The sequence below is a fragment of the Lissotriton helveticus genome, chromosome 2_1 (assembly GCF_964261635.1).
Source record: "Lissotriton helveticus chromosome 2_1, aLisHel1.1, whole genome shotgun sequence".
Taxonomy (NCBI): domain Eukaryota; kingdom Metazoa; phylum Chordata; class Amphibia; order Caudata; family Salamandridae; genus Lissotriton; species Lissotriton helveticus.
The window spans coordinates 1632508184-1632523797 of record NC_136059.1 but is presented as its reverse complement, the minus strand read 5'-3'; positions in this window follow the sequence as shown (position 1 = coordinate 1632523797).

Genomic DNA, 15614 nt, shown 5'->3' with positions numbered 1-15614 from the left:
TTTGCATGAAAAATTGAACGTTCTTGCATGAACAATAATTTACTCTAAATGTTGTTTATATCTCTTCCCGCAGTGACTAAACACGTTTTAAGCCCTCGAAGTGAGCATTTGGGTCCTTTTAATTCACTTTTAACCATGAGCCAAATCTTGAGTTTTGGCTCCCTAGAAGCATGAAAATGACAATAAAGATGCTCATTTTATCTCCAAAAGTGATGATACACCTCTGAGAGTGAAAATTAGTTGAAAGATGGAAGGTTATTTAAACGGACCATTTTGGGTCATCTCAGAGCAATTTCATCAGGGCGCGGGTCATCGATCGTTTTGCATGAAAAATTGAACGTTCTCGCATGAACAATAATTTACTCTAAATGTTGTTTATATCTCTTCCCGCAGTGAATAAACACGTTTTAAGCCCTCAAAGTGAGCATTTGGGTCCTTTTAAGTCACTTGTACCCATGAGCCAAATCTTGAGTTTTGGCTCCTTAGAAGCATGAAAATGACGATAAAGATGCTCATTTTATCTCCAAAAGTGATGATCCACCTCTGAAAGTCAGAATTAGTTGAAAGATGGACATTTTCAAAATGGACCATTTTGGTCATCTCAGAGCAATTTCATCAGGTCGCGGGTCAACGATCGTTTTGCATGAAAAATTGAACGTTCTCGCATGAACATTATTTTACTCTAAATGTTGTTTATACATCTTCCCGCAGTGAATAAACACGTTTTAAGCCCTCGAAGTGAGCATTTGGGCCTTTTTAAGTCACTTTTAACCATGAGCCAAATCTTGAGTTTTGGCTCCCTAGAAGCATGAAAATGACGATAAAGATGCTCATTTTATCTCCAAAAGTGATGATACACCTCTGAGAGTCAAAATTAGTTGAAAGAGGAACATTTTCAAAACGGACTATTTTGGTCATCTCAGAGCAATTTCATCAGGTCGCGGGTCATCGATCGTTTTGCATAAAAAATTGAACGTTCTTGCATGAACATTAATTTACTCTAAATGTTGTTTATATCTCTTCCCGCAGTGAATAAACACGTTTTAAGCCCTCGAAGTGAGCATTTGGGTCCTTTTAATCACTTTTACCCATGAGCCAAATCTTGAGTTTTGGCTCCCTAGAAGCATGAAAATGACTATAAAGATGCTCATTTTAGCTCCAAAAGTGATGATCCACCTCTGAAAGTCAGAATTAGTTGAAAGATGGAAGGTTTTTTAAACGGACCATTTTGGTCATCTCAGAGCAATTTCATCAGGGCGCGGGTCATCGATCGTTTTGCATGAAAAATTGAACGTTCTCGCATGAACAATAATTTACTCTAAATGTTGTTTATATCTCTTCCCGCAGTGAATAAACACGTTTTAAGCCCTCAAAGTGAGCATTTGGGTCCTTTTAAGTCACTTTTACCCATGAGCCAAATCTTGAGTTTTGGCTCCCTAGAAGCATGAAAATGACCCTAGAATGCTCCCTAGAAGCATGAAAATTACGATAAAGATGCTCATTTTATCTCCAAAAGTGATGATCCACCTCTGGAAGTCAGAATTAGTTGAAATATGGAAGGTTTTAAAAACGGACCATTTTGCTCATCTCGGAGCAATTTCATCAGGTCGCGGGTCATCGATCGTTTTGCATGAAAAATTGAACGTTCTCGCATGTACATTAATTTACTCTAAATGTTGTTTATATCTCTTCCCGCAGTGAATAAACACGTTTTAAGCCCTCAAAGTGAGCATTTGGGTCCTTTTAAGTCACTTTTACCCATGAGCCAAATCTTGTGTTTTGGCTCCCTAGAAGCATGAAAATGACTATAAAGATGCTCATTTTAGCTCCAAAAGTGATGATCCACCTCTGAGAGTAAAAATTAATTGAAAGATTAACATTTTCTAAACTGACCATTATGGTCATCTCAGAGCAATTTCATCAGGTCGCGGGTCAACGATCGTTTTGCATGAAAAATTGAACGTTCTCGCATGAACATTATTTTACTCTAAATGTTGTTTATATCTCTTCCCGCAGTGAATAAACACGTGTTAAGCCCTCGAAGTGAGCATTTGGGCCTTTTTAAGTCACTTTTAACCATGAGCCAAATCTTGAGTTTTGGCTCCCTAGAAGCATGAAAATGACGATAAAGATGCTCATTTTATCTCCAAAAGTGATGATCCACCTCTGAGAGTCAAAATTAGTTGAAAGATGAAAATTTTCAAAACGGACCATTTTGGTCATCTCGGAGCAATTTCATCAGGTCGCGGGTCATCGATCGTTTTGCATGAAAAATTGAACGTTCTTGCATGAACATTAATTTACTCTGAATGTTGTTTATATCTTTTCCTGCATTGAATAAACACGTTTTAAGCCCTCAAAGTGAGCATTTGGGCCTTTTTAAGTCACTTTTAACCATGAGCCAAATCTTGAGTTTTGGCTCCCTAGAAGTATGAAAATGACGATAAAGATGCTCATTTTATCTCCAAAAGTGATGATCCACTTCTGAAAGTCAGAATTAGTTGAAAGATGGAAGGTTTTAAAACGGACCATTTGGTCATCTCAGAGCAATTTCATCAGGTTGCGGGTCATCGATCGTTTTGCATGAAAAATTGAACGTTCTCGCATGAACAATAATTTACTCTAAATGTTGTTTATATCTCTTCCCGCAGTGAATAAACACGTTTTAAGCCCTCAAAGTGAGCATTTGGGTCCTTTTAAGTCACTTTTACCCATGAGCCAAATCTTGAGTTTTGGCTCCCTAGAAGCATGAAAATGACTATAAAGATGCTCGTTTTAGCTCCAAAAGTGATGATCCACCTCTGAGAGTAAAAATTAGTTGAAAGATGAACATTTTCAAAACGGACCATTTTGGTCATCTCAGAGCAATTTCATCAGGTCGCGGGTCAATGATCAATTTGCATGAAAAATTGAACGTTCTCGCATGAACATTATTTTACTCTAAATGTTGTTTATATCTCTTCCCGCAGTGAATAAACACGTTTAAGCCCTCGAAGTGAGCATTTGGGCCTTTTTAAGTCACTTTTTACCATGAGCCAAATCTTGAGTTTTGGCTCCCTAGAAGCATGAAAATGACAATAAAGATGCTCATTTTATCTCCAAAAGTGATGATACACCTCTGAGAGTCAAAATTAGTTGAAAGATGAACATTTTCAAAACTGACTATTTTGGTCATCTCAGAGCAATTTCATCAGGTCGCGGGTCATCGATCGTTTTGCATGAAAAATTGAACGTTCTCGCATGAACATTAATTTACTCTAAATGTTGTTTATATCTCTTCCCGCAGTGAATAAACACGTTTTAAGCCCTCGAAGTGAGCATTTGGGTCCTTTTAATTCACTTTTAACCATGAGACAAATCTTGAGTTTTGGCTCCTTAGAAGCATGAAAATGACAATAAAGATGCTCATTTTATCTCCAAAAGTGATGATCCACCTCTGAAAGTCAGAATTAGTTGAAAGATGGAAGATTTTAAAACGGACCATTTTGGTCATCTCAGAGCAATTTCATCAGGTCGCGAGTCATCGATCGTTTTGCATGAAAAATTGAACGTTCTCGCATGAACATTAATTTACTCTAAATGTTGTTTATATCTCTTCCCGCAGTGAATAAACACGTTTTAAGCCCTCGAAGTGAGCATTTGGGCCTTTTTAAGTCACTTTTAACCATGAGCCAAATCTTGAGTTTTGGCTCTCTAGAAGCATGAAAATGACGACAAAGATGCTCATTTTATCTCCAAAAGTGATGATCCACCTCTGAGAGTCAAAATTAGTTGAAAGATGAACATTTTCAAAACGGACTATTTTGGTCATCTCAGAGCAATTTCATCAGGTCGCGGGGTCATCGATCGTTTTGCATGAAAAATTGAACGTTCTCGCATGAACATTAATTTACTCTAAATGTTGTTTATATCTCTTCCCGCAGTGAATAAACACGTTTTAAGCCCTCGAAGTGAGCATTTGGGCCTTTTTTAAGTCACTTTTAACCATGAGCCAAATCTTGAGTTTTGGCTCCCTAGAAGTATGAAAATGACGATAAAGATGCTCATTTTATCTCCAAAAGTGATGATCCACTTCTGAAAGTCAGAATTAGTTGAAAGATGGAAGGTTTTAAAACGGACCATTTGGTCATCTCAGAGCAATTTCATCAGGTCGCAGGTCATCGATCGTTTTGCATGAAAAATTGAACGTTCTTGCATGAACATTAATTTACTCTGAATGTTGTTTATATCTTTTCCTGCATTGAATAAACACGTTTTAAGCCCTCAAAGTGAGCATTTGGGCCTTTTTAAGTCACTTTTAACCATGAGCCAAATCTTGAGTTTTGGCTCCCTAGAAGTATGAAAATGACGATAAAGATGCTCATTTTATCTCCAAAAGTGATGATCCACTTCTGAAAGTCAGAATTAGTTGAAAGATGGAAGGTTTTAAAACGGACCATTTGGTCATCTCAGAGCAATTTCATCAGGTTGCGGGTCATCGATCGTTTTGCATGAAAAATTGAACGTTCTCGCATGAACAATAATTTACTCTAAATGTTGTTTATATCTCTTCCCGCAGTGAATAAACACGTTTTAAGCCCTCAAAGTGAGCATTTGGGTCCTTTTAAGTCACTTTTACCCATGAGCCAAATCTTGAGTTTTGGCTCCCTAGAAGCATGAAAATGACTATAAAGATGCTTGTTTTAGCTCCAAAAGTGATGATCCACCTCTGAGAGTAAAAATTAGTTGAAAGATGAACATTTTCAAAACGGACCATTTTGGTCATCTCAGAGCAATTTCATCAGGTCGCGGGTCAATGATCGTTTTGCATGAAAAATTGAACGTTCTCGCATGAACATTATTTTACTCTAAATGTTGTTTATATCTCTTCCCGCAGTGAATAAACACGTTTAAGCCCTCGAAGTGAGCATTTGGGCCTTTTTAAGTCACTTTTTACCATGAGCCAAATCTTGAGTTTTGGCTCCCTAGAAGCATGAAAATGACAATAAAGATGCTCATTTTATCTCCAAAAGTGATGATACACCTCTGAGAGTCAAAATTAGTTGAAAGATGAACATTTTCAAAACTGACTATTTTGGTCATCTCAGAGCAATTTCATCAGGTCGCGGGTCATCGATCGTTTTGCATGAAAAATTGAACGTTCTCGCATGAACATTAATTTACTCTAAATGTTGTTTATATCTCTTCCCGCAGTGAATAAACACGTTTTAAGCCCTCGAAGTGAGCATTTGGGTCCTTTTAATTCACTTTTAACCATGAGACAAATCTTGAGTTTTGGCTCCTTAGAAGCATGAAAATGACAATAAAGATGCTCATTTTATCTCCAAAAGTGATGATCCACCTCTGAAAGTCAGAATTAGTTGAAAGATGGAAGATTTTAAAACGGACCATTTTGGTCATCTCAGAGCAATTTCATCAGGTCGCGAGTCATCGATCGTTTTGCATGAAAAATTGAACGTTCTCGCATGAACATTAATTTACTCTAAATGTTGTTTATATCTCTTCCCGCAGTGAATAAACACGTTTTAAGCCCTCGAAGTGAGCATTTGGGCCTTTTTAAGTCACTTTTAACCATGAGCCAAATCTTGAGTTTTGGCTCTCTAGAAGCATGAAAATGACGACAAAGATGCTCATTTTATCTCCAAAAGTGATGATCCACCTCTGAGAGTCAAAATTAGTTGAAAGATGAACATTTTCAAAACGGACTATTTTGGTCATCTCAGAGCAATTTCATCAGGTCGCGGGGTCATCGATCGTTTTGCATGAAAAATTGAACGTTCTCGCATGAACATTAATTTACTCTAAATGTTGTTTATATCTCTTCCCGCAGTGAATAAACACGTTTTAAGCCCTCGAAGTGAGCATTTGGGCCTTTTTAAGTCACTTTTAACCATGAGCCAAATCTTGAGTTTTGGCTCCCTAGAAGTATGAAAATGACGATAAAGATGCTCATTTTATCTCCAAAAGTGATGATCCACTTCTGAAAGTCAGAATTAGTTGAAAGATGGAAGGTTTTAAAACGGACCATTTGGTCATCTCAGAGCAATTTCATCAGGTCGCAGGTCATCGATCGTTTTGCATGAAAAATTGAACGTTCTCGCATGAACAATAATTTACTCTAAATGTTGTTTATATCTCTTCCCGCAGTGAATAAACACGTTTTAAGCCCTCGAAGTGAGCATTTGGGTCCTTTTAAGTCACTTTTACCCATGAGCCAAATCTTGAGTTTTGGCTCCCTAGAAGCATGAAAATGACTATAAAGATGCTCGTTTTAGCTCCAAAAGTGATGATCCACCTCTGAGAGTAAAAATTAGTTGAAAGATGAACATTTTCAAAACGGACCATTTTGGTCATCTCAGAGCAATTTCATCAGGTCGCGGGTCAATGATCGTTTTGCATGAAAAATTGAACGTTCTCGCATGAACATTATTTTACTCTAAATGTTGTTTATATCTCTTTCCGCAGTGAATAAACACGTTTAAGCCCTCGAAGTGAGCATTTGGGCCTTTTTAAGTCACTTTTTACGATGAGCCAAATCTTGAGTTTTGGCTCCCTAGAAGCATGAAAATGACAATAAAGATGCTCATTTTATCTCCAAAAGTGATGATACACCTCTGAGAGTCAAAATTAGTTGAAAGATGAACATTTTCAAAACGGACTATTTTGGTCATCTCAGAGCAATTTCATCAGGTCGCGGGTCATCGATCGTTTTGCATGAAAAATTGAACGTTCTCGCATGAACATTAATTTACTCTAAATGTTGTTTATATCTCTTCCCGCAGTGAATAAACACGTTTTAAGCCCTCGAAGTGAGCATTTGGGTCCTTTTAATTCACTTTTAACCATGAGACAAATCTTGAGTTTTGGCTCCTTAGAAGCATGAAAATGACGATAAAGATGCTCATTTTATCTCCAAAAGTGATGATCCACCTCTGAGAGTCAAAATTAGTTGAAAGATGAACATTTTCAAAACTGACTATTTCGGTCATCTCAGAGCAATTTCATCAGGTCGCGGGTCATCGATCGTTTTGCATGAAAAATTGAACGTTCTCGCATGAACATTAATTTACTCTAAATGTTGTTTATATCTCTTCTCGCAGTGAATAAACACGTTTTAAGCCCTCGAAGTGAGCATTTGGGCCTTTTTAAGTCACTTTTAACCATGAGCCAAATCTTGTGTTTTGGCTCCTCAGAAGCATGAAAATGACTATGAAGATGCTCATTTTAGCTCCAAAAGTGATGATCCACCTCTGAGAGTCAAAATTAGTTGAAAGATGAAAATTTTCAAAACGGACCATTTTGGTCATCTCGGAGCAATTTCATCAGGTCGCGGGTCATCGATCGTTTTGCATGAAAAATTGAATGTTCTTGCATGAACATTAATTTACTCTAAATGTTGTTTATATCTCTTCCCGCAGTGAATAAACACGTTTTAAGCCCTCGAAGTGAGCATTTGGGTCCTTTTAATTCACTTTTAACCATGCGCCAAATCTTGAGTTTTGGCTCCCTAGAAGTATGAAAATGACGATAAAGATGCTCATTTTATCTCCAAAAGTGATGATCCACTTCTGAAAGTCAGAATTAGTTGAAAGATGGAAGGTTTTAAAACGGACCATTTGGTCATCTCAGAGCAATTTCATCAGGTCGCGAGTCATCGATCGTTTTGCATGAAAAATTGAACGTTCTCGCATGAACATTATTTTACTCTAAATGTTGTTTATATCTCTTCCCGCAGTGAATAAACACGTTTAAGCCCTCGAAGTGAGCATTTGGGCCTTTTTAAGTCACTTTTTACCATGAGCCAAATCTTGAGTTTTGGCTCCCTAGAAGCATGAAAATGACAATAAAGATGCTCATTTTATCTCCAAAAGTGATGATACACCTCTGAGAGTCAAAATTAGTTGAAAGATGAACATTTTCAAAACTGACTATTTTGGTCATCTCAGAGCAATTTCATCAGGTCGCGGGTCATCGATCGTTTTGCATGAAAAATTGAACGTTCTCGCATGAACAATAATTTACTCTAAATGTTGTTTATATCTCTTCCCGCAGTGAATAAACACATTTTAGGCCCTCGAAGTGAGCATTTGGGTCCTTTTAATTCACTTTTAACCATGAGACAAATCTTGAGTTTTGGCTCCTTAGAAGCATGAAAATGACGATAAAGATGCTCATTTTATCTCCAAAAGTGATGATCCACCTCTGAAAGTCAGAATTAGTTGAAAGATGGAAGATTTTAAAACGGACCATTTTGGTCATCTCAGAGCAATTTCATCAGGTCGCGAGTCATCGATCGTTTTGCATGAAAAATTGAACGTTCTCGCATGAACATTATTTTACTCTAAATGTTGTTTATATCTCTTCCCGCAGTGAATAAACACGTTTAAGCCCTCGAAGTGAGCATTTGGGCCTTTTTAAGTCACTTTTAACCATGAGCCAAATCTTGAGTTTTGGCTCTCTAGAAGCATGAAAATGACGACAAAGATGCTCATTTTATCTCCAAAAGTGATGATCCACCTCTGAGAGTCAAAATTAGTTGAAAGATGAACATTTTCAAAACGGACTATTTTGGTCATCTCAGAGCAATTTCATCAGGTCGCGGGGTCATCGATCGTTTTGCATGAAAAATTGAACATTCTCGCATGAACATTAATTTACTCTAAATGTTGTTTATATCTCTTCCCGCAGTGAATAAACACGTTTTAAGCCCTCGAAGTGAGCATTTGGGCCTTTTTAAGTCACTTTTAACCATGAGCCAAATCTTGAGTTTTGGCTCCCTAGAAGTATGAAAATGACGATAAAGATGCTCATTTTATCTCCAAAAGTGATGATCCACTTCTGAAAGTCAGAATTAGTTGAAAGATGGAAGGTTTTAAAACGGACCATTTGGTCATCTCAGAGCAATTTCATCAGGTCGCAGGTCATCGATCGTTTTGCATGAAAAATTGAACGTTCTCGCATGAACAATAATTTACTCTAAATGTTGTTTATATCTCTTCCCGCAGTGAATAAACACGTTTTAAGCCCTCGAAGTGAGCATTTGGGTCCTTTTAAGTCACTTTTACCCATGAGCCAAATCTTGAGTTTTGGCTCCCTAGAAGCATGAAAATGACTATAAAGATGCTCGTTTTAGCTCCAAAAGTGATGATCCACCTCTGAGAGTAAAAATTAGTTGAAAGATGAACATTTTCAAAACGGACCATTTTGGTCATCTCAGAGCAATTTCATCAGGTCGCGGGTCAATGATCGTTTTGCATGAAAAATTGAACGTTCTCGCATGAACATTATTTTACTCTAAATGTTGTTTATATCTCTTTCCGCAGTGAATAAACACGTTTAAGCCCTCGAAGTGAGCATTTGGGCCTTTTTAAGTCACTTTTTACGATGAGCCAAATCTTGAGTTTTGGCTCCCTAGAAGCATGAAAATGACAATAAAGATGCTCATTTTATCTCCAAAAGTGATGATACACCTCTGAGAGTCAAAATTAGTTGAAAGATGAACATTTTCAAAACGGACTATTTTGGTCATCTCAGAGCAATTTCATCAGGTCGCGGGTCATCGATCGTTTTGCATGAAAAATTGAACGTTCTCGCATGAACATTAATTTACTCTAAATGTTGTTTATATCTCTTCCCGCAGTGAATAAACACGTTTTAAGCCCTCGAAGTGAGCATTTGGGTCCTTTTAATTCACTTTTAACCATGAGACAAATCTTGAGTTTTGGCTCCTTAGAAGCATGAAAATGACGATAAAGATGCTCATTTTATCTCCAAAAGTGATGATCCACCTCTGAGAGTCAAAATTAGTTGAAAGATGAACATTTTCAAAACGGACTATTTCGGTCATCTCAGAGCAATTTCATCAGGTCGCGGGTCATCGATCGTTTTGCATGAAAAATTGAACGTTCTCGCATGAACATTAATTTACTCTAAATGTTGTTTATATCTCTTCTCGCAGTGAATAAACACGTTTTAAGCCCTCGAAGTGAGCATTTGGGCCTTTTTAAGTCACTTTTAACCATGAGCCAAATCTTGTGTTTTGGCTCCCTAGAAGCATGAAAATGACTATGAAGATGCTCATTTTAGCTCCAAAAGTGATGATCCACCTCTGAGAGTCAAAATTAGTTGAAAGATGAAAATTTTCAAAACGGACCATTTTGGTCATCTCGGAGCAATTTCATCAGGTCGCGGGTCATCGATCGTTTTGCATGAAAAATTGAATGTTCTTGCATGAACATTAATTTACTCTAAATGTTGTTTATATCTCTTCCCGCAGTGAATAAACACGTTTTAAGCCCTCGAAGTGAGCATTTGGGTCCTTTTAATTCACTTTTAACCATGCGCCAAATCTTGAGTTTTGGCTCCCTAGAAGTATGAAAATGACGATAAAGATGCTCATTTTATCTCCAAAAGTGATGATCCACTTCTGAAAGTCAGAATTAGTTGAAAGATGGAAGGTTTTAAAACGGACCATTTGGTCATCTCAGAGCAATTTCATCAGGTCGCGAGTCATCGATCGTTTTGCATGAAAAATTGAACGTTCTCGCATGAACATTATTTTACTCTAAATGTTGTTTATATCTCTTCCCGCAGTGAATAAACACGTTTAAGCCCTCGAAGTGAGCATTTGGGCCTTTTTAAGTCACTTTTTACCATGAGCCAAATCTTGAGTTTTGGCTCCCTAGAAGCATGAAAATGACAATAAAGATGCTCATTTTATCTCCAAAAGTGATGATACACCTCTGAGAGTCAAAATTAGTTGAAAGATGAACATTTTCAAAACTGACTATTTTGGTCATCTCAGAGCAATTTCATCAGGTCGCGGGTCATCGATCGTTTTGCATGAAAAATTGAACGTTCTCGCATGAACAATAATTTACTCTAAATGTTGTTTATATCTCTTCCCGCAGTGAATAAACACATTTTAAGCCCTCGAAGTGAGCATTTGGGTCCTTTTAATTCACTTTTAACCATGAGACAAATCTTGAGTTTTGGCTCCTTAGAAGCATGAAAATGACGATAAAGATGCTCATTTTATCTCCAAAAGTGATGATCCACCTCTGAAAGTCAGAATTAGTTGAAAGATGGAAGATTTTAAAACGGACCATTTTGGTCATCTCAGAGCAATTTCATCAGGTCGCGAGTCATCGATCGTTTTGCATGAAAAATTGAACGTTCTCGCATGAACATTAATTTACTCTAAATGTTGTTTATATCTCTTCCCGCAGTGAATAAACACGTTTTAAGCCCTCGAAGTGAGGATTTGGGCCTTTTTAAGTCACTTTTAACCATGAGCCAAATCTTGAGTTTTGGCTCTCTAGAAGCATGAAAATGACGACAAAGATGCTCATTTTATCTCCAAAAGTGATGATCCACCTCTGAGAGTCAAAATTAGTTGAAAGATGAACATTTTCAAAACGGACTATTTTGGTCATCTCAGAGCAATTTCATCAGGTCGCGGGGTCATCGATCGTTTTGCATGAAAAATTGAACGTTCTCGCATGAACATTAATTTACTCTAAATGTTGTTTATATCTCTTCCCGCAGTGAATAAACACGTTTTAAGCCCTCGAAGTGAGCATTTGGGCCTTTTTAAGTCACTTTTAACCATGAGCCAAATCTTGAGTTTTGGCTCCCTAGAAGTATGAAAATGACGATAAAGATGCTCATTTTATCTCCAAAAGTGATGATCCACTTCTGAAAGTCAGAATTAGTTGAAAGATGGAAGGTTTTAAAACGGACCATTTGGTCATCTCAGAGCAATTTCATCAGGTCGCGAGTCATCGATCGTTTTGCATGAAAAATTGAACGTTCTCGCATGAACATTATTTTACTCTAAATGTTGTTTATATCTCTTCCCGCAGTGAATAAACACGTTTAAGCCCTCGAAGTGAGCATTTGGGCCTTTTTAAGTCACTTTTTACCATGAGCCAAATCTTGAGTTTTGGCTCCCTAGAAGCATGAAAATGACAATAAAGATGCTCATTTTATCTCCAAAAGTGATGATACACCTCTGAGAGTCAAAATTAGTTGAAAGATGAACATTTTCAAAACTGACTATTTTGGTCATCTCAGAGCAATTTCATCAGGTCGCGGGTCATCGATCGTTTTGCATGAAAAATTGAACGTTCTCGCATGAACAATAATTTACTCTAAATGTTGTTTATATCTCTTCCCGCAGTGAATAAACACATTTTAAGCCCTCGAAGTGAGCATTTGGGTCCTTTTAATTCACTTTTAACCATGAGACAAATCTTGAGTTTTGGCTCCTTAGAAGCATGAAAATGACGATAAAGATGCTCATTTTATCTCCAAAAGTGATGATCCACCTCTGAAAGTCAGAATTAGTTGAAAGATGGAAGATTTTAAAACGGACCATTTTGGTCATCTCAGAGCAATTTCATCAGGTCGCGAGTCATCGATCGTTTTGCATGAAAAATTGAACGTTCTCGCATGAACATTAGTTTACTCTAAATGTTGTTTATATCTCTTCCCGCAGTGAATAAACACGTTTAAGCCCTCGAAGTGAGCATTTGGGCCTTTTTAAGTCACTTTTAACCATGAGCCAAATCTTGAGTTTTGGCTCTCTAGAAGCATGAAAATGACGACAAAGATGCTCATTTTATCTCCAAAAGTGATGATCCACCTCTGAGAGTCAAAATTAGTTGAAAGATGAACATTTTCAAAACGGACTATTTTGGTCATCTCAGAGCAATTTCATCAGGTCGCGGGGTCATCGATCGTTTTGCATGAAAAATTGAACGTTCTCGCATGAACATTAATTTACTCTAAATGTTGTTTATATCTCTTCCCGCAGTGAATAAACACGTTTTAAGCCCTCGAAGTGAGCATTTGGGCCTTTTTAAGTCACTTTTAACCATGAGCCAAATCTTGAGTTTTGGCTCCCTAGAAGTATGAAAATGACGATAAAGATGCTCATTTTATCTCCAAAAGTGATGATCCACTTCTGAAAGTCAGAATTAGTTGAAAGATGGAAGGTTTTAAAACGGACCATTTGGTCATCTCAGAGCAATTTCATCAGGTCGCAGGTCATCGATCGTTTTGCATGAAAAATTGAACGTTCTCGCATGAACAATAATTTACTCTAAATGTTGTTTATATCTCTTCCCGCAGTGAATAAACACGTTTTAAGCCCTCGAAGTGAGCATTTGGGTCCTTTTAAGTCACTTTTACCCATGAGCCAAATCTTGAGTTTTGGCTCCCTAGAAGCATGAAAATGACTATAAAGATGCTCGTTTTAGCTCCAAAAGTGATGATCCACCTCTGAGAGTAAAAATTAGTTGAAAGATGAACATTTTCAAAACGGACCATTTTGGTCATCTCAGAGCAATTTCATCAGGTCGCGGGTCAATGATCGTTTTGCATGAAAAATTGAACGTTCTCGCATGAACATTATTTTACTCTAAATGTTGTTTATATCTCTTTCCGCAGTGAATAAACACGTTTAAGCCCTCGAAGTGAGCATTTGGGCCTTTTTAAGTCACTTTTTACGATGAGCCAAATCTTGAGTTTTGGCTCCCTAGAAGCATGAAAATGACAATAAAGATGCTCATTTTATCTCCAAAAGTGATGATACACCTCTGAGAGTCAAAATTAGTTGAAAGATGAACATTTTCAAAACTGACTATTTTGGTCATCTCAGAGCAATTTCATCAGGTCGCGGGTCATCGATCGTTTTGCATGAAAAATTGAACGTTCTCGCATGAACATTAATTTACTCTAAATGTTGTTTATATCTCTTCCCGCAGTGAATAAACACGTTTTAAGCCCTCGAAGTGAGCATTTGGGCCTTTTTAAGTCACTTTTAACCATGAGCCAAATCTTGTGTTTTGGCTCCCTAGAAGCATGAAAATGACTATGAAGATGCTCATTTTAGCTCCAAAAGTGATGATCCACCTCTGAGAGTCAAAATTAGTTGAAAGATGAAAATTTTCAAAACGGACCATTTTGGTCATCTCGGAGCAATTTCATCAGGTCGCGGGTCATCGATCGTTTTGCATGAAAAATTGAATGTTCTTGCATGAACATTAATTTACTCTAAATGTTGTTTATATCTCTTCCCGCAGTGAATAAACACGTTTTAAGCCCTCGAAGTGAGCATTTGGGTCCTTTTAATTCACTTTTAACCATGCGCCAAATCTTGAGTTTTGGCTCCCTAGAAGTATGAAAATGACGATAAAGATGCTCATTTTATCTCCAAAAGTGATGATCCACTTCTGAAAGTCAGAATTAGTTGAAAGATGGAAGGTTTTAAAACGGACCATTTGGTCATCTCAGAGCAATTTCATCAGGTCGCGAGTCATCGATCGTTTTGCATGAAAAATTGAACGTTCTCGCATGAACATTATTTTACTCTAAATGTTGTTTATATCTCTTCCCGCAGTGAATAAACACGTTTAAGCCCTCGAAGTGAGCATTTGGGCCTTTTTAAGTCACTTTTTACCATGAGCCAAATCTTGAGTTTTGGCTCCCTAGAAGCATGAAAATGACAATAAAGATGCTCATTTTATCTCCAAAAGTGATGATACACCTCTGAGAGTCAAAATTAGTTGAAAGATGAACATTTTCAAAACTGACTATTTTGGTCATCTCAGAGCAATTTCATCAGGTCGCGGGTCATCGATCGTTTTGCATGAAAAATTGAACGTTCTCGCATGAACAATAATTTACTCTAAATGTTGTTTATATCTCTTCCCGCAGTGAATAAACACATTTTAAGCCCTCGAAGTGAGCATTTGGGTCCTTTTAATTCACTTTTAACCATGAGACAAATCTTGAGTTTTGGCTCCTTAGAAGCATGAAAATGACGATAAAGATGCTCATTTTATCTCCAAAAGTGATGATCCACCTCTGAAAGTCAGAATTAGTTGAAAGATGGAAGATTTTAAAACGGACCATTTTGGTCATCTCAGAGCAATTTCATCAGGTCGCGAGTCATCGATCGTTTTGCATGAAAAATTGAACGTTCTCGCATGAACATTAATTTACTCTAAATGTTGTTTATATCTCTTCCCGCAGTGAATAAACACGTTTTAAGCCCTCGAAGTGAGGATTTGGGCCTTTTTAAGTCACTTTTAACCATGAGCCAAATCTTGAGTTTTGGCTCTCTAGAAGCATGAAAATGACGACAAAGATGCTCATTTTATCTCCAAAAGTGATGATCCACCTCTGAGAGTCAAAATTAGTTGAAAGATGAACATTTTCAAAACGGACTATTTTGGTCATCTCAGAGCAATTTCATCAGGTCGCGGGGTCATCGATCGTTTTGCATGAAAAATTGAACGTTCTCGCATGAACATTAATTTACTCTAAATGTTGTTTATATCTCTTCCCGCAGTGAATAAACACGTTTTAAGCCCTCGAAGTGAGCATTTGGGCCTTTTTAAGTCACTTTTAACCATGAGCCAAATCTTGAGTTTTGGCTCCCTAGAAGTATGAAAATGACGATAAAGATGCTCATTTTATCTCCAAAAGTGATGATCCACTTCTGAAAGTCAGAATTAGTTGAAAGATGGAAGGTTTTAAAACGGACCATTTGGTCATCTCAGAGCAATTTCATCAGGTCGCGGGTCATCGATCGTTTTGCATGAAAA